We start from the raw sequence: 18,705 nt of genomic DNA on the forward strand, positions 1-18,705 counted from the left end.
CTCCTAAGAGTACAGTGGCAAATGTCACTTTTACACAAAACTCAGAAAACTACGGTGAAGACTATAGTACCTTTGCAGGAAGGAATATCTTGTCTCTGGAAAAACTGATTTCTAGACTGTTTCCAGCTACTTCACTGAGGTACATTTTTTTTCTCTTTTCTTTCTGAAATAAAGAAAAAAAATACTGAATCCATCCAGGAAATGTTTATAACTCTACTTCAGAGTTATTAATGCATTGCAGTTGCACTTAATACATCAAATCCTTACACCTTTTCAGGATTTTAATTAATTTATTTCTTCCCTTTTTTCTTAAAGTGCAAGTGTAAGTAAAGCATGCTTGCTGAGTTATTCATAGTTCTTGGACATGGTGTATAGATATACACAGATCTAACAGTGTATGGATAGATATGAACACATTTCTGTCCTGAAGAGCTTACAATCTGAACAGAGAAGACAGGATAACAGAATAAAATAATACTTATCTCATGTTTATAATTACCAAACTGATGCATAGAGAATTGCTACCAGAAATTGCCAGTAGTAAGCCTGAGGAAAAACTTGATCTCCTGCATACCATCGTGCTTAACTACCTTCCTTTCAGCTGTTAAGTTTATTCATTCTGTGGGTCAACGCAGCCATGAAACTACTATTTCAAAATAGTCAGTAAAGTCTGCTAATCTGCATGGATATGTAATTCATCACTGTTACTGGATTATTCAGCCTGAAAGGCAGACCTTGATTAGAAATTATTTCTTGCAAATGTCGCTGATGGATTTTTATTGCTTTAAATGAATGGACAAAAATGCTATTTTTATCTCTGAATGGTACCCACAGAACCTACATTTGTGTGACAAGGACAGCACTTCTCCATAGTAGCTGAGAAATCTTTTAACAGAAACATCAGTGTGATAGTCTTACATACTATAAAGTTGATTATTTACATGAGCAAAACACCCACCATATTCACTGATGAACTGTGGTGTATTCACTTCCATGAACTACAGGACTGTGCTTGTATTGATGGATTAGAACTGAACACTTTTCCTTAATAAATTTCAGCAAATCTTTGATTTGATACAGCTTGTTTTGAAAAGCAGTGCTTTTGGCACTGAGAAAAAAAAATAGGTCACAGCTCATCTACATTCCAAAATGCAGTTAACTGATATTTTAATTCCTGTAGCAACAACTTTGGAAATGAAACATTAAAAGGACAATGAGTTTAACATTATGTAAGTATGAGAAGGCAGGCACAAACAATTAGGTTGAAAATATATTTAATTCTAGGAGTAGTTAAAATTATTTCTTCAGTTATATCTCACTTTCCCTTTAAATGTAGGTGCAGACAAATGTTTAAAAAGGGCTTACAGCACAGTTAGAACAGAGGAGAATACAATCTTTGTCCAGTCAAAGAGGGGAAATACTAATTTAACATTCTATCAGATGCACTGGTGTGGATTTATCTAAAGCGCTTACCTTGCCCTTTTAACAGAGATCACCACCATCTCAATAGTTACAGCAGAATAGCGTGTTTTTCAGCTGCCACACTTTGACATAGTAAAAACTTTATTAAGAGCTGGATGCTCACAGCCAGACTGTGATACTGTCAGAACCAAAGCAACTGTAAGAACACATGGCCTATTCTCTGCTCTCTCTACAGGACACCACTGTTTGTCAGAAATGGCTTTGGCGTAGGTTAGGGTAGTAATGTCCTAACACACTTTACAAAAGATTAATCTATCAGAGATTGTCTGTCAAATTATAAATTTTCCTTTCTCACTAGTGGTTTCAGCTGCAGCTTTCCCAAACTTTGGCTAAATTGACATCTGATCTTTGCCTACGTCAAAAACGGTGAGTGCTTTGTTATATAAAAATTCACTTGATCTCTCTAAATCCTATGAGGGGATTCAGCAACTTGAATTCATTTGATCACAATATATATTTGTTTTCCCATTTTACTTTCTAGGAATTGAAACAAACAAAATTGACTTGGCTCTAGAGGCATGTGCCTTTGACTATGTTGATCCAAGTCCGGTTCCCTCCACACACACTCTGCCCCCAGGATGTTCATTAGATGCTGAATGTCAAATTTATCTTCCCAAGTTTATACTCGTAATTTTATGCATATTTCCTTGTGGGAAAAGACATCAAATCTTAGAGTGATAATTAATCTTTATTTTTCTAGGTGAACCTCTAGAACCTGACCCAATGAAAGTGACCTCACATTAAAAAGAAATTGATTTTAAATAAAGTGGACACCTATATCCATCTTTCCAGTTATTTGAGAAAAGATTTCTTATTTATTTATTTAAGACAGATAAAAATACTCAAAATAAAAATCATTCAACATCCCATTGTAAAATCAGTGTTTTAATATAGAAAGCCAGGCCTCTAAGAAACTGTTATCAAAGTCATTGTTGTGGTTTAACCCGGCTGGCAGCTAAACACCACACAGCCGTTCGCTCACCCTCCCCCCTCCCTCTCTGGGATGGGGGAGAGAAACGGGAAAGTGAAGCCGGTGAGTTGAGATAAAGACAGTTTATTAAGACAGGAATATAATAATAACAATAATAATAATAATAGTGATAATGATAATAGTATTAATAATAATAATGTGTAAGAAAACAAGTGATGCACAACGCAATTGCTCACCACCCGCTGACCGATGCCCAGCCTATCCCCGAGCAGCCGGCCCCCCACCCCGGCCAGCCACCCCTATATATTGTTTAGCATGACGTCAGATGGCATGGAATACCCCTTTGGCCAGTTTGGGTCAGCTGTCCTGGGTCTGTCCCCTCCCAGCTCCTGCTGCACCCCCAGCCTGCTCGCTGGCAGGACAGAGCGAGAAGCCGAAAAGTCCTTGGCCTGGTGTAAACACTGCTCTGCAACAATTAAAACATCGGCATGTTATCAGCGCTCTTCTCATCCTAATCCAAAACATAGCACCCTACCAGCTAGTATGAGGGAAAATTAACTCTGTCCTAACTGGAACCAGGACAGTCATTTAAATTTCATGTCTCATTTGTGATCTTACTTCAGGACAACACTTTTATCAAATCCTAACCACCTTTTGTTTGTTGATGTGACAGCACATCATATTTTCTGAGTTCAATGGACTTCACCAACTCAAAATAACTACTACTTGCCAGCAAAACCTCTTTTTTAAGAAGTAAAAATTTTGATTATAGTTTAAGCTAGTGGCATATCTTTGTATGATGTGATACTGTGAATGTGATGAGGGGTTTCTTTTAGAAATTATGAAGTCACACACCCACCCAAAACAATGTAAATGCATTTTTTGATGTAGCATATTTCATTTTTTCCAGACTGTTTATTTGATATTTAATGGCAGCCTATTTGTTTTATTACCGTGGTTACACTGGTGCCATTTGAGGAACTATTTACAGGCCAGCTATGTGCAGCTATGACATTTGGTGTTGACGTGTGCCAGATTAGTCTTAGTGCCAATTTTAACAATGCTTCGTGGCATTTAGAGAAAAGATTTTGGGGGCACAACTGAATCTCAGACAGAACCATTGGATACATGAGAATGCTTGCAGTGTAAGGAAATCCTTCTAAATAAGTGGAAAGAAGCTGAGCGTGTGGATACATGGTGATATGCAGTGGGCATAGTGGAAAATTCATCCCATGTTTTTTTGTTGTTGTTGCTGTTTGGTTGGTTGGTTTTTTTTTTGGAATGGAGAATTTTGAGTAATTATGTTATAAAGATTTTTTAAAAAGAAAGCTAGATGTAACTTATTTCCCTGCCTATTTTTTCATTAATTATTTGTCTTTTTAAATTATATGGATGTCATGAATTTGTGAACATTGTATTTTATATGATTTTTTAAAATAATGATATAAATCTGTAAATAATTTAAAAAAACTGTCAAAACTCATATCAAACTTAAACTCAAGTAAATGCAGTGTTTTCAAAATTCAAGTGAAAGGCTAAAGGTTAAAGCTTTTAAAAAGTTAAGCCTCCCACAACTCACTCACAATAACCAGTCCCTAAATGAATAATTGATTGCCATTCTATTCAAGTTTGTAGGGGCTGTTTAATAGCTGGATGAAACTATAACCTATAGCAATTTGTACTTTAACTATCAATGACATTTCATCAAAATTAAGTCTTCTTTTTGCTGCAGAGGTACCTATAAAAACTCTTGCATCCTGCTGCCTTTCACATACTTGCCATTTTCAAGTTCAGTGCTTCAAATTTAGCTGATACTTTTGCATTTCACATTGGTAGCCCTTTTCTACCTTCCATCCATCTCCTTTTTGTGTTTGTCAGCAATTCCTTATTCAACCACTCTGACCACCTACTGTGCCTGTTCAGCTTCTTGCACATTGGAATGTACTGTTAAAGAGTGTTTTGTGAAGGCTGTCCTAGAAGAACAACCAGCTGTCCTGGACCCCTTTCTCCTGCCAGGCACCATCCCATGGGATCCTGCCTACCACTTCCCTGAGCATGCTGAAATCTGCCATCCTGAGCCTGATGTCTTGCTGCTCACCTACCTCCCTTGTGCTCGCTTCGGCAGCACATATACTAAAATTGGGACAATGCAGAGAAGATTAGCATGGCCCCTGCACAAAGATGACACGCAAATTCATGAAGTGTTCCATATTTTTGAGGGATGTCACAGGTCTCTGTGGCACAATTGGTCAGTGCATCCAGCTGTTAAGTGAAAGGCTGGTGGTTCGAGCCCACGCAGGGATGCGGGTGCCCATTTCTTTCAGTTTTGGGCCCCTCGCTACAAGAAGGACATCGAGGTGCTCGAGCGAGTCCAGAGAAGGGCAACAAAGCTGGTGAGGGGTCTGGAGAACAAGTCTTATGAGGAGCGGCTGAGGGAGCTGGGATTGTTCAGCCTGGAGGAGGCTCAAGGGTGACCTTATCGCTCTCTACAGGTACCTTAAAGGAGGCTGTAGTGAGGTGGCGGTTGGTCTATTCTCCTACATGCCTGGTGACAGGACGAGGGGGAATGGGCTAAAGTTGCTCCAGGGGAGGTTTAGGTTGGATATTAGGAAGAACTTCTTTATGGAAATGGTTGTTAGGCATTGGAATAGGCTGCCCAGGGAAGTGGTTGATTCACCATCCCTGGATGTCTTTAAAAGATGTTTAGATTTAGAGTTTAGTGATATGGTTTAGTGGAGGACTTGTTAGTGTTAGGTCAGAGGTTGGACTTGGTGATCTTGGAGGTCTCTTCCAACCTAGATGATTCTGTGATTCTGTGTGATTCTGTGAACTTCTGCTGCTTCCTGGTCACTACAGCAAATACTTCCATCAGTTACTGCACATCTGACCAGTTTATTCTAGATTGCATGTGGCAGACCCAGGAAAGCACCTCCTGGGTTGTTGTGTCCAGCCTGTGTCTAGAATTGCCCCTAGAAATTTGCGGGATGCCTATACCTATTTGTGTAGTAACGTATACAAAATGTATTAGAGCAGTTACAGTCAGCAAGCAAATTCTTGTGCTGCCTGGTTCCTGGCTGCAGTTGCCCCATGCTGTGTACCCTGAACACTAGGTTCACTGTCATTTCTTTCATCCTGTCTTGTGCTGCCCACAAACTCTAGCTTTACTGGTGATTTTTTCTAAAAACATGCAGGTAGCTTAAGGAAATATACTCAGCAAATATCTGCTGCATCTTTTATCTACTAATAGACAAGCTTTAATATGAGAGTTTAGACAAAAGAATTATTAGTAGCAATAATCCAAGGAATTCTCTTTTTTTACTAAAAAAATATATTAATCCTTTCTTGTTTTATTGAGTGATATTTTCACTTACAGGGAGCAACTTGTGGACATGCAGAGATGGCATGTGCATATTTGATTTAGGTAGAGGGTTTAGGTAGACTTTTAATGTATTAGTCTTTTATTATAAAGTTCTGAAATGTTGGTGATAATATTTCTGGTTATCATCAACAAAATCAGATGATAAGGGCTTAGAAGTAGGTACTTTCCAGAATTAAGGACTTGCAATACTTCTAGAAATCAAAAAAACGTAGTTGTATGTTCATCCTCCTGAATTGAATGGAAAGAATTTTTGTTTTTGTTTTTGCAGGCTTTGAAAGAGACTACAGGCTTTGTACGTGAACTAAACTGAGGACTAAAAAGCAGTTTCTATCACTCTGCTTTGGTAGATTTTGGTAGATCTCTATTTTTATTTGCTTTTAATGCTTTTGCATTTAGAGAAATTATTAGTTAAAATCATGAAATGCTTTAATTGTCATTTCTAAATGTTATGATATGCCTAAGAACTTGGAGGGAGGCCAGAGACTGAGATTTCATTTAAGTAAATGCATATGCTGTTCCAAAAATACAAAAATCTCAAAAAAAAAGAAACAAAAAAAAAAACCACTAGAAGTTCACCGAGCCTTTGTTATATTTGCTTTTTAAAGGGAAATTCAGGTGGCAGCTGCTCTGGAAAAAAGAATAAACCATTGACTTACATTGGTTAATAAATCAATTAGTTGCTTTCACCTCAATCCAGCAAAAAAGGAGACAATACGATGATTTCTTGATAGCTGACTTTGATAATGTGTGATTATTTCATCCGCTTGAAGCACTGGTACATTATGAACCACTTGAATCATAAGTGACACTTCGTGTTTGTGGTTTCATTGCTGAAAAGTGACTAGACAATGTGTGCTCTGCCAAGCCTGCATATGTCCCAAGGCACCACGCATAATGCAATTATGTGGAGAACCATAAAAATCTATACATTGCTACTTGGTTATTCTGTTTGAATTTGCAGAGTAATGCTACCTTAGTACCTCAGGTCTTGGGCTTTTCTTTGAGCATCTCTAGAAAAGTGTTTTTGAAGACAAGTTGTATGAGACTGAGCCATAGGTAAATCAGAAGAGTGATGTTTGCACTTTTGTGAAAGTAGCTGTAAGCAAAACCATGAGCTGTTTGAATCTATTCTTCTCATAGGATTTCCCTAAAAAGTGATCATAAAAACATCTTAGCGCTTAACATATTTAACATCTCCCCACATGGATCTTGTAAATGCTCAAGCTGTGCCTTCCAAAGCCCATTAAACACAATGTTTGCCATTGACAGAAGACAGCAGCGGGCTTTGCATAGACCTGGCAGCACAGGGTCTCGGTGCTTACCAGCACTTACCTCCACCTGAGCTGACTGCAGCTTGGTTTTGCAGCTGGGCAGGGGCCATGCCTGCTGCTGCCTCACCTCATTCAGCCTGAGCCTTGGAATACGTGGGTTAAGGCATCTATCCCATTTAAAAGGTGAGAATGGAGAAATCCCTCTCTGTACTAAAAGATTAGCTGTGTTCTGGCAGCTTCGGACATAAGCATTTCTTTCCATCAACTTTAACTGATGCTGATTAGTTCTTTAAAAGTTGTTATTACTGTTATTATTATTGAAGTTATTATTAACTCTTATCTCTAAATTGATCTCTTAAAGGAAAAATAAACAGGCATCAGTGTTTAGGTTCATGTATACCTAATCTGTTTGAAATTTACAAAAGCTTTATCTACTACTCATCTCTGAGTTCTGAATATGTTATAATTTTTCTAAAAATGTGAAAATAATATTTAAAATCTAGGGATAAAATCTGAGGGATTTTTAGTTTGTTCTGAATAAAGTATGGTTGGTTATATTTGGAATTGTACTGCAGTTTCTATAACATCCAGACCAGGAAACTAATTATATACTTTGACTGTGTCTAGATTATTTTTGGATCTACAACAAACAAGTGCTTAGATGGAGTTTGGATTGAGACCTTTTTATGTCAAGTTTGGTATGAATTTGATCAGATATAAATCATAATACCACCACAGATTAGTGCTTTATATTACTATGTATACACATGCCTTGCTTCATAAATGATGTGATGACGTTTTCTAATAGTAGTAAGTTATTGTTACATTGGAGTGCCTGAAAGAGTTTAACTGGAATAAGTGCTTTGGCTTGTTACTGAAACTGTACACGTAGTATTGCACCCCGTATTGTCTTTTGTGGCTGAATGGTCCAGTTGCACTGCTGGGTATGTAGCACTGCAGGGATTGTTCTCAGTATGGCTGGAGTGGTTTCACAGTGAGGGGCAGCTAAGCACCACCACGCTGCTCTCATTCCCTAAGTACAATACAATGACTGACAGTGTCGGAGCTTCCTTCCAACACTAACAGTGAAGGAAAAAGGGTTAAACTGTGTTGAAAGTAATAGTGCAGACGGTTCCAAGACAGTTGATTTGGAATTTGCCTGTAAAAGAATAGGACCTATACAAGGAGTAAGAGATACTTTCAACTATTGCGCGGGAGCACTGTGTATAGGCTCTCTGAGAAAACCCCGGAAGCTATTGGTCTGAATGCCAAGGGGACTAGAGATTATTGTTGGTAATGCCATTAGAGTTTGCAAGCTCCTCCTTTGTGAGCTAAGGACTTAAAATTGTTCTCAGATTTGTAGGCACATTTCCAAAAACTTTCTAAATCTTAACTAATAAGAATTCACTGCTGAAGATATTACAGATTACACTAGGGTGGCTTCAGATATAAAACATGGAAGAATGTATACTAAAAATGTGTAAAGCAAAATGAATCTTCTAACACTAGTTATTAATAAAAATATTTAAACTTTATTATATATGTACACTATATAGTAATTCTATATATTATATATGCTATATATTGTAGTGTTATACATATATGTATATATATATATGTATAAACATTATGTGACTAGCTACAGTCTCAAAGTTTATTAGAATCATTAAAGCAACCAGTGTGAGAAGTGACACCTTTTTAATCAGCAGGCATTCTCCCTCTGGGGGAATTTCTGCACTCTGTCTCTGGGTAAATGAACTCTGATAGACTGATTCACAGGATTTGAGGGCAAGTATCTTTCTCAGGCTATGAATATGATAAGAATACCACTGTAATTGTCATCATATGGGAATGCCACAACACCAGCAGTTAGCTGTTCTTATCAATACTGAATAACTACTAAGAAAACTCTACAGAGAGATTCACAGGTTATGTTTTTTGTTTCTTTTTTTCTCCTATCATGTTCTCACACTATCTATAAATACTTTATAGGGAGGATAAAAGAAAAACATACAGGCATGTATCTTCTGGTCTGCCAAGCCTGTGAGCCATTGTGCGTATTAAATTAATGAATTGCTCTAGCAAAGAAATTTCAAAGTCACAAGAATTGATTGGCAGTGTTTTTAATCAGTCCATTATTAGGAAATTTTTAATTCAAAACTAGATCCAGCTTTTCCATATTCTGAAAAGGTCAGTAGACTTGTAGGATTGTTTTGAAACCAAATTAAATCAGTGAGTGATTTGCTTTCATAGGATCACAGTTTAGCGTGCACCCAACTAAAGAAAAACGTGTTCAGTGAGCAGGTTAAGACTCTACATTCTTGTAATAATTTTGCATCCATGTATCACAGCAACAGTTCAGAGGAAAAATTGTCCAACTTTTCAAGAGCATAACTGTAATGGGAAAAGTTTTCTTTTTCTTGCCATGCTTACTGCGTCTTTGGCCAATTCATTTTTCCATACTCTTAGATCACTAGGTGTACAATGGTGTTATTATTGATTATTAATTATTTTTAATATTATTATCACAAGAATCATAACAACACTAAGCTATTCAGATGCTAAAGGAGACTATGGAAGTACCCTAAGTACAAGTAGCATAAAAGTTTCCTGTAGGATTATTCTGGTAACATGAACCTGGTTCCAGTACTATGTCATCTGCTCAAGTATTTTGGTTTTTGAATCAATATATTTTTCTTTCACAGGGTGGTATGTACATATGTTAATTATCATTTATTGGTATACACACTCAAAATGGGACTGCCTGGTTCCAAACTGTCACTGTAACTTTTTTTTTTTTTTTTTTTTTTTTTTTTAATATTTTGGCTCATAAATGGAGCCTTCAAAATCAATTTACCTCAGGAACTCATCAGTGATGAGCGCATCATGTTGCTGTGGTACTGAGCATTTAAAATATCACTGTGTGGGTGATGGGTTGGCATGTGACTTTTTGCAACCCAAGCCCTTCTGATTAAAGAAAACGTGGAGTAAAAGTAAATCAGAAGTAATTTTCTCTTTACAAGTTCAGATTTCATTTATATATATATATATATAAATAAAATACATATAAACTGTATTAACCTGCTCTCATACAATTTTGGTTATGTAATTTGATGATTAATCTACAGTTGATTTAAAGATTGTTTGCTGAGCAGAACAAAGTCAAGATATGAGATGATGCAGCAAAACCAAACAGTTGTATTCTTATTTTTATATCTTGATTGCATAGACTCCCAGGACTGCCAGGTGCAAAGCTCTTAACAGGTTGTAAAGATATTATATGGCTTTTGGAAAGCACATTTGTAAGTGTTTGTATGTATATCACTGTGTCTGTCTGTGCTTGTATAAATATATTTCAGGTGCAGAGTTTCTCTGCGTCCTCCTCCACTCCACATGGAACAATCTGTTGCTATGACCACTTTTGCAGTGAGTCAATGTCTATTTAAATCTAGGAGGTTAGCAACGTGCAGTCAATCACTGGATTTCATTGGCTGAACATTCCCAAGAGTTTCATAATTAGTTAAGTATTCCTCTCTACTTAAAATGCCACATAATTTTTCCAGGCATACATTGTGAATTTAGAGCATTCTCTCTCTCTCTTTTTTTTTTTTTTTTTTTTTTTAAGAATAATTTCCTCCTTAAATGTCAGGGATGTTGTTAAATAAAGAGCAGCTATGAATATATAAACATGTGGAATGTAGGTACAGAATTGGATTTTTAATACACACACACTACCAACAAAACAAAGTGCAGATCCGCTACAAAAATTTTATCCCATGCTCAGAGAAATGAGCTTAGAAGGCGCATGATGCAATTAAAACAACCAAGCTCACTTCCAAGCAGCTCTGCCAATTAGCATTTAAGGACATTTCAGATTGTTTAACTGACTCTCTAGAGATATACCAGAGGAAATTTAGTTTTCTTTTCTTTAAATAAAGTGCTGGCAAGAGGCATAGACAAATAATGTTCTTGCATAGGCCAATATACCTTTTCTCTCAATCACTATGGATCTCTTTTATCAACCTGCTCTACACTTAAATGCTCACCTTGTGAAGATGAAGGAAAGAATGTCTGCTAACATTTTATTAGACTCAACTGGAGGAGATGAGGTCCTTAGTAGCCTCCTTTCTGAATTCAGATGTGGAATGAGGTACCATCAAATAGACTGTGTGTATACTCTGCATTTATCTCTGTTATTCCATTTCACTACTTCCCCTCTCAGTGTTTCTGTTTCTTAAATCTCCTTTTTTCTCCCTCTTCTCACAGTTCTCTTTAAATATTGTAGTCAACACTGCCAACTATTAAAATATTCTTGACATTATTTCCACATAAAGGGGAATGACCAACTTTGACGCTCCCCGACTACAAACCTGACTCAATATTGAGGTAGTCAGTTATATTTAGTGGGTGATATTGGTGGTAGGGGTATGGTTGGACCAGATGATCTTGAAGGTCTTTTCCAACCTTAATGATTCTATTATTCTATGATATTTGATGGTGATAGTCCTTCCTCAATTCTTGATATCAGCGAGGGGGGTGAAAACTGTGCAAGTAACATCATCTTTCTTTCATAGCATTTCAAGTTACTCGCAGTCTGAAGACTTTATGGAAAATCCTCGAGATTGAATATGTATGAGGAGAAATGAAAAATTAATCAGACTTAACCTTTGAATTTCTAGGATCTTACTTGTTATTTTGCATTTTTTGTTTGGAAACAAACAAATCATAGGATTGTAGAATCGTAGGACGGTTTGGGTTGGAAGGGACCCTAAAGATTTTCTAATTCCAACCCCCTGGCATGGTTGAATATTCCAACCTCCCCATGGGCAGGGAGGTTGGAATACTCAAAATAACATATTCAAAATAAATATTAAAATATTTACTGTTGATACACTGTATCTTATAAATCCTTAGTATTTCTACCTCAAAATGCTCAGAAATCATGAGATAACTATTCAAAATTAAGGAAACCTGCAGCAATGTCATGAATTATTGACGAAATTGTAAACTGTGAGTTTTCTTTCACTTTTTTGGTTTTGTGGTGCTTAGAAATACTTTAGATCACGTTTTCCATCCTTTTTCCTGGAAATGGAATAATTTCCACCTTTTTGGCTGATTCATCAGGCTAAAAATATTTTTAACTTGAACACATTTTACCATATTTAACATTTCCAGAAACAAAGCAACAAGCGATACAAAACACAAAGTATTTTAAGACCTTCATAAAATAATGAAATTTTACAGTACTGTATTAAACATTATTTTCCCAGAGCTCCAGTACTCTATTATAGGAAAGGAGAAGAGCATAGATTCTGTATGACAATAAGAGAGAGCTGTTAATAAATATTTGCATAAGCTGTCACAAGTCAGAAAGCTACTGAGGATTCCCCAAGGTCACTCAGAACCCCCTTTAAGTATCCACTTTAAATGTTTATAATGTTCTCACAGAAGACTTAAAATAATAATTATGGAGGCTGTTAGTAGCTTCAAGGATCTGTGTTTTTGTTGCACTTTAAAATGACAGCCATCTGGAAAACTGTTATTGGCACCTACCCTAATGTCAATGATAAGTAAAAATCTTTGGATATATCTGGGAAGGGTGTGGGGGATTCACTTTCCTATCTTTAAGCAAAAGATGGATTTATGTATAAGTACTTTATCTAATCTTAAACTTAGTAAAACTTCAGATGCTAAAGATTTCAAACTTGTATTTTTTTTTCCATTAAAAATATTGAAATATAGAAAATAAGTAATATTCATTGTAAAAATCTTCCATGTCATACAAGAACATACCCTCCACATCTCTGGCTGTATATGAAAGAAGAATTCCTTTGCAAGAAAAAAATAATAAATAAAATAAACAAAAACATTAAGAAGACACAGACTATTTCTCTTCAGCGAGTTATACTTCCAGGCTATTCAGTATAAATTTCTGTACTATTTATAGTCAGCAAGTTAGGTAAATGTCTGTCATATTTGCCTATTATTTTTCCTTGTTTACAAATAAGAGTGATTGCAAGACAGAAATATTCTTTGACATTTAATGGAGACAAAAATTGTGTCCTACTGAGTTAAGGATCAAGACCCTCAGCATGGTGCTAAAGAAAGTTAAATGTTTGACAAGGTAGTTATTGAGCACCTAGAGATGGAAATACTGAGATAAATTTTTTTGCCTTTTCTTAGTAGAACTAGAGTGAATTATTTCAACAAGGTGTGTACTTTCTTGCAGGGCTGTCAGTGCAGAAACCTCTTTGTAAGACAAAGGCCTATGATTTTTCTCTGAAAAATGAAACAGCTGTCATTCTTTCCTTTCAGGACATATTCAAAGGACAGAAAAAGCTGTAGAAAAACTTGTACCATGCTAGAGCAGGTGTGGTTTGAGCTCCTTTCATTGTGTTAAATATCACACTCCAGGAGACTGCTGTAACTACTAAACTACAGAGACACATACCAGTTTTTCTTCTCACCCAGGTGGCTTTTCTTCACAATTACTTGGCTTCAACAGGATGAGTCTACTTCCAAATGGCATCATGGTTGTCATAGTTCAGAGAGACGGCAAGAGATTTGAATTCACATCACCCCAGAGAAGGGTGAAAACTAAAGCCTCTGGTGCTGTGAGAGCTGTAGTCACTGCGATGCCAGTAGTTTAAAATAAATCCTTTCTCTTCCATGCAAGCTGTATTCTGTTCTGCCTCTATTGGTTCTACTGTCCTTTGGAAGAGAAGCATTGCCCCATTTAATGGGCAGATTTGGATTGGGTTTAGGTACCATACAGGCAAACAGCTGCCCCACAGAGACAGGCCTGAAATATTAGGGTCATTCTCACAAATAGACCGTTAAATGCCAATGGAAACTAAGGCATTATTTGAGTTTATAGACCTCAAGGATTAGCGGGGAATTAAGCTCCAAGTCCTAAATCATCTTTGATTCTAAAATACATACACAATCTGCAAATATGTTTTAAGTCATATGATATACTTCTCACGTTTCTGTGCTAAAAGTAAGGCATTTTAGTAAATGCAGAATACATGCAGAATATTACATGTCACAGTGCTTTAAGACCTTAAAGAAGCTGTCAGTCTTTTTTTCCATAGGCTTAACTTTTATTGAAGGTACATCTGCCACTCTGTCTATAAGCCAGCCAGGCCCACTGCTCTGCCTTCTCTTCTCCTCTTGTCCAGTAATGCTGTAAGACCATTAAAGTTTACAAACCCATTTTCTATGTTTGTACCCTTCACTTGCAAGCTGCAGGAATATGTTCTTGTGGTCATCTTTTTCTTTTTCAAACTTTCCCCGCCATCCTTATTCTTCAGAAACTTGCAATCTAGTTGCATGTTTATTTTTCTTCAAATAAGTGAGATGACAGATTAATCTGTAGGCCCATATGAGTAGCCCTAATGGATCGTTCTCTTAGCTGTGTATTTTGAGTACAGTAGAAAATGGCCATACATTTCTTTGGACCTATCCATAAAAGTATAACAAATAGGATATAAAAGAGAAGAATATGCAGTGTTCTAATGACAGATGTGATCTGTTTCATTTGCACATAAAACTTCTGGCAATAGTCTAATTTTGGTGTGGTGTTCTCCTTCATTCCTTTAGTACAGTTGTCATAACCTATGGTCAAAATGAAAGGCCCAAAGATCCAGCTGATTATTCTCCTCACGGTGTGGCTTCTAATCAGTTAATGAGTCTATAACATGTGGCCAGCTGTGCTAGCAGTGTGTGTGTGTTTGTGCGTGTGTGCATGCTATCAGGGATACATCCTCAGCCTTGCTACTGCCTGGACCTGGGGACATGGAGGCACAACAGCCTCATCTCTGAAGCTGGGACAAGAGGGGTCTACCTGGGTCCTGAAGTCCACCATATGTGGCATCCTCTGACAATATAAATCACAGCAAGACAAGAGGAATCAGAATAAATAAATAAATAAATAAATAAATTGAAAGCTTCATTAATGCTAGTTTTTTCTATTCTCAGAAAAGGAAACTGCACTGCTCAGTTGCAGAGAACTCTCCACATTTCTCAGTGTTTCAGGGGAGCCAAAATGTTTCACAAGCTACAGACTGCAGATATTTTAGCAAAGATCTACAAGTAGTGCATCTCCTCCTGGCCATGCTTATGTTCCTTCATACGCAAAAAGCCCTATGAAGCTGTCTTAAATGAACAGCTGAGAATTCACCTTGTGCATGGTTTTACTACCTGTGTTGTAACGTGGCAATATGATAGATTTATAGTATGGTTTGGGTTGGAAGAGATCTTAAGGATCACCTAATTCCAACCCCCCTGACATAGACAGGGACACCTCCCACTAGATCAGGGGTCTCAAAGCCCCATCCAGCCTGGCCTTAAACACTTCTAGGGATGGGGCATCTGCAGTTTCTCTGGGCAACCTGTGCCAGTGCCTCACCATCCTCAGAGTAAATAATTTCTTCCTTATATCTAATATAAGCCTACCCCCTTTTAGTATAAAGCCCCCTTGTCCTCTCAGTACACTTCCTGACAAAGAGTCCCTCCACAGCTTTCCTGTAGGCCCCTTTTAGGTACTGGGAGGCTGCTATAAGGTGTCCTTAGAGCCTTCTCTTCTCCAGGCTGAACAACCCCAACTCCCTCAGCCTGTCTTCGTAGGAGAGGTGCTCCAGCCCCCTGATCATCTTTGTGGCCTTCCTCAGGACTCATTTTATTCCCTCCTGCGTGTCCTGTCGACCGCACAACCCAGCTTGGTGTCATTGGCAAACTTGCTGAGGGTACACTCAGTTTCACTCTCCATGTCACTGACAAAGATGTTAAACAGTGCCAGTCCCAGTACTGACCCCTGAGAAATAATAAATGCACGAGTCAGACTCATGCCAGTCAGAAAATATGCATGAGTCAGACTGCATTATTTAAAGCAGAAATTGGCAGGATAGTTTCCCATAATTACATTTTGGGGATCTACAATAGCTACAGCCACAAAAAAGAGAATTCTATCCTTGAAGTCTCTCCCATGGAAGAAAACATCTGCTCATAGACATAACAGCTTGCATATACATAATTTTCCTCCCAAAAGAAATAATTAGTGTATAGTTACTTGTGAATGGAATTTTATTTGGCTTAGGGTCTTTCCACTGTGCCCAAGGCTTGGACACAATATATTTAATTTGATTTGGTTTCATTCTTGGTATTATCTCCTAGTTTGTTGCTGTTACTTCTGACTTCCTCAGCTTCCACATTATCCAGCATCAGAAAATCTAGAAGCAGTAACCTAGAGTTATTGAAAGCTTGTGTAGTATGTGGAGATTAATATGATCGTATGACATTACAGAATAATAAGGATTGTTTGAAAAAAATAATAAAAATATGGTATTGTATATTATATATATTATATATTATTATATATATATAGTAGTATAATGGAAATGGAAAAAAAAAAAAATTAAAACAAGCCAAAGTACCTAACTTATAACTGATAGCCACTAGAGCATGCGGAGACTGTATCTTGAAATGATTCCATAACAGAAAACATTATTTTGTGTACACAAAAGAGCTGATACTCTGATTGCTTGGAAATTAAAACTAATTCATTGTGTCTGGAACCAGCTGGATGTGAACTGAAATACTTCCATTTACAGAACTGAGAATAATTTTTTGTTTCAGAACATAATAAACAGTGCCACCTTCTTATGGCAACGTGTCTCTTGAAAATTATGGCTCGAACCATTTTTTCTTATGAGCTTTTTGGATTACTTTTTTTCTAAATTACAGTGAATCATTTTTTCTTGATAAGGCAGCATGGTGAGTCTCGAACAGTAAAATTTAGCCAAGGAGTGAAGACATTTCCAAAGAACAGAATGCCAAATTCCTACGTGACAACTCTCAGGCCATTGTAGGAAAGTGTAGTTTTAATTTGACTGAAAGATTATATTTGCATATATTTATTTACTGTCATGATTTCTAAAGTACCTAGTGCTTTTCAGTCATGCAAATGTTCCCAGATTTTATTTTAGGATCTATTTAGCCCTAAATGAGGTGCTGGTAAAATACTTTCCCACAGGATGGAAATTTCAGTATTTGTTAAAGTTTAGTAGTAAGTTTTGTAAGGTTATAATTGGTTAAAAAATAATGTGTTTAATCATATCCTGGAAGGCATACATGTCAAAGTAAGTAAAAATAAATGTGAAGGAGAAGGGTCAACAATTAGTGGTGGCACTACCATCTAGTGGGAAGCTTTGTTGCTAAGTCCGCAGTGGTGCTCTGGAGTACCAAAGGGAGGTGCCCACTGGTAGATGAATGACTTCAAGAGCGTTGTAGAGGAGTAAAGACATGAATATTCATATCTATTTCTCCTTTAAAATGTAAGTTGTTCTGCAGCATCTTTTATTATATTTAATAGTTTATATTAACATAATTTATTTTCTTCTGTCCAAAGCATTTTCAATATATAAATGGACATCTCCCTGTCTTTAAATATGTCATTTAACTTCCCCTTCTCCCCTCTATATTTATTCAGACTCAAACTGTTGAAGCCAATAGATAGTTAAGGTTCAGGGTTTTTTTTGACTCCATTGTTTTTTAAATGTTTCATAACAAGAGAAGAAGAAATAAACTGTATATGACTCATGATCATATAGGCTAAATCTTATTTAATGTCCTTTATAAACATCCCAAACAGTATCTCCTCTGATGGGCTTTAGAGAAGTCAGTTCTGTGAGCTTCGTTTTCAGTGCTCAGGTCACCAGAGCTCCTCTGCCTCTCTTGTTCCCATGATCATTGCTGGGTTACCTGTGATTAGTTTTTTATCACATAATCTAACACATTTAAAATGAAGTATTATAAATATAGTTAAAACATGCAATTTAAATTATAAAGTATATAAAAAAGTAAAGTTTAAATAATAGCCATAGTCACTGCTATTTTGATTAGATGTATTTATATTCATTTTATTTCAACTAGCTTTTGACAACTTAATCTTAATGATATATAATATATTATGTCTTAAAGATTTTAAAGTGGCATATTGAAATTATGCAGAATTAAACATTTCAAGAGCTCTGAATCAAAATAGATTTATATTCCTTATTTTCCTTATTTCTTATTTTATTTAATTTCTAATTTTCTTTCTTATTTTTTTCTTATTTTTCTTTTTCCAATTCAAAACATGAACTAGAATCAGAATGTTTTAGTAGCTTTAAGAGTTTTTTATTATTTAAGCTTTGCAAAGGCTAACAAATATATTAGCAACTAAAAAAATCAGTCTTATTTTAGAACATGTACATGAGTTAGAATGACAACTTGCATATTTCAGCTTCATTAGAAAAAAAATAAAAGTTACTTTGCAAATTATGAACATCAGGAATATTGCAAAACTTTCAGACAAAAAATTGAAATGGAATCTGATAAAGAAGTATATGGTATTTTGTGACAGAGTTGTAAGTTGTAAGTTTCTTCTTTTTCCTATTTTCTGTCATCAGTAAATTTTACTGCTTCTGAATTCACCAAATCATTTACTTCATGTGTGAAAAATGAGGGTACTAAGCTGATGTGTGCAGAGCCTTTCAGGTATTCCTCTTTGCCATTCCTTTCATATTTCCATGGTGTAACCCCGAATATTCAAAAGACAGATATATAGAGCTTGTGCATTTGAGCACGTATGAGCACCCAAG

The 18,705-nt window shown here is 36.4% G+C and overlaps 1 protein-coding gene and 1 long non-coding RNA gene across 11 annotated transcripts in view; one reads left to right on the forward strand and one right to left on the reverse strand.

Annotated features, from left to right (window-relative positions):
• LOC308194868 overlaps positions 1 to 2,701 on the reverse strand; it is a 126,085-nt gene extending 123,384 nt beyond the window's left edge. For 3 of the 5 annotated variants that reach the window (XR_013950951.1, XR_013950952.1, XR_013950953.1), the window contains exons 1-2: positions 2,650 to 2,682; positions 71 to 163 (exon numbers count right to left, since the gene is read on the reverse strand). This is a non-coding gene — a long non-coding RNA (uncharacterized lncRNA). Of the gene's footprint in view, positions 1 to 70; positions 164 to 2,649 lie in introns of all 5 variants that reach the window. The other 2 variants (XR_013950949.1, XR_013950950.1) reach the window with 1 other exon arrangement.
• Positions 2,702 to 4,774: 2,073 nt separating this feature from the next.
• Positions 4,775 to 18,705, forward strand: part of LOC308194865 (uncharacterized protein) — a 124,259-nt gene continuing 110,328 nt past the window's right edge. For 3 of the 6 annotated variants that reach the window (XR_013950942.1, XR_013950943.1, XR_013950944.1), the window contains exon 1: positions 6,168 to 7,246. The gene's annotated coding sequence lies outside the window, so the exon portion shown is untranslated. Of the gene's footprint in view, positions 4,906 to 6,060; positions 6,146 to 6,167; positions 7,247 to 18,705 lie in introns of those variants that run through there. The other 3 variants (XR_013950941.1, XM_080591406.1, XR_013950945.1) reach the window with 2 other exon arrangements.

This window comes from Anser brachyrhynchus (assembly GCF_964034855.1).
Source record: "Anser brachyrhynchus genome assembly, chromosome: 4".
NCBI classification, from domain to species: Eukaryota; Metazoa; Chordata; class Aves; order Anseriformes; family Anatidae; genus Anser; species Anser brachyrhynchus.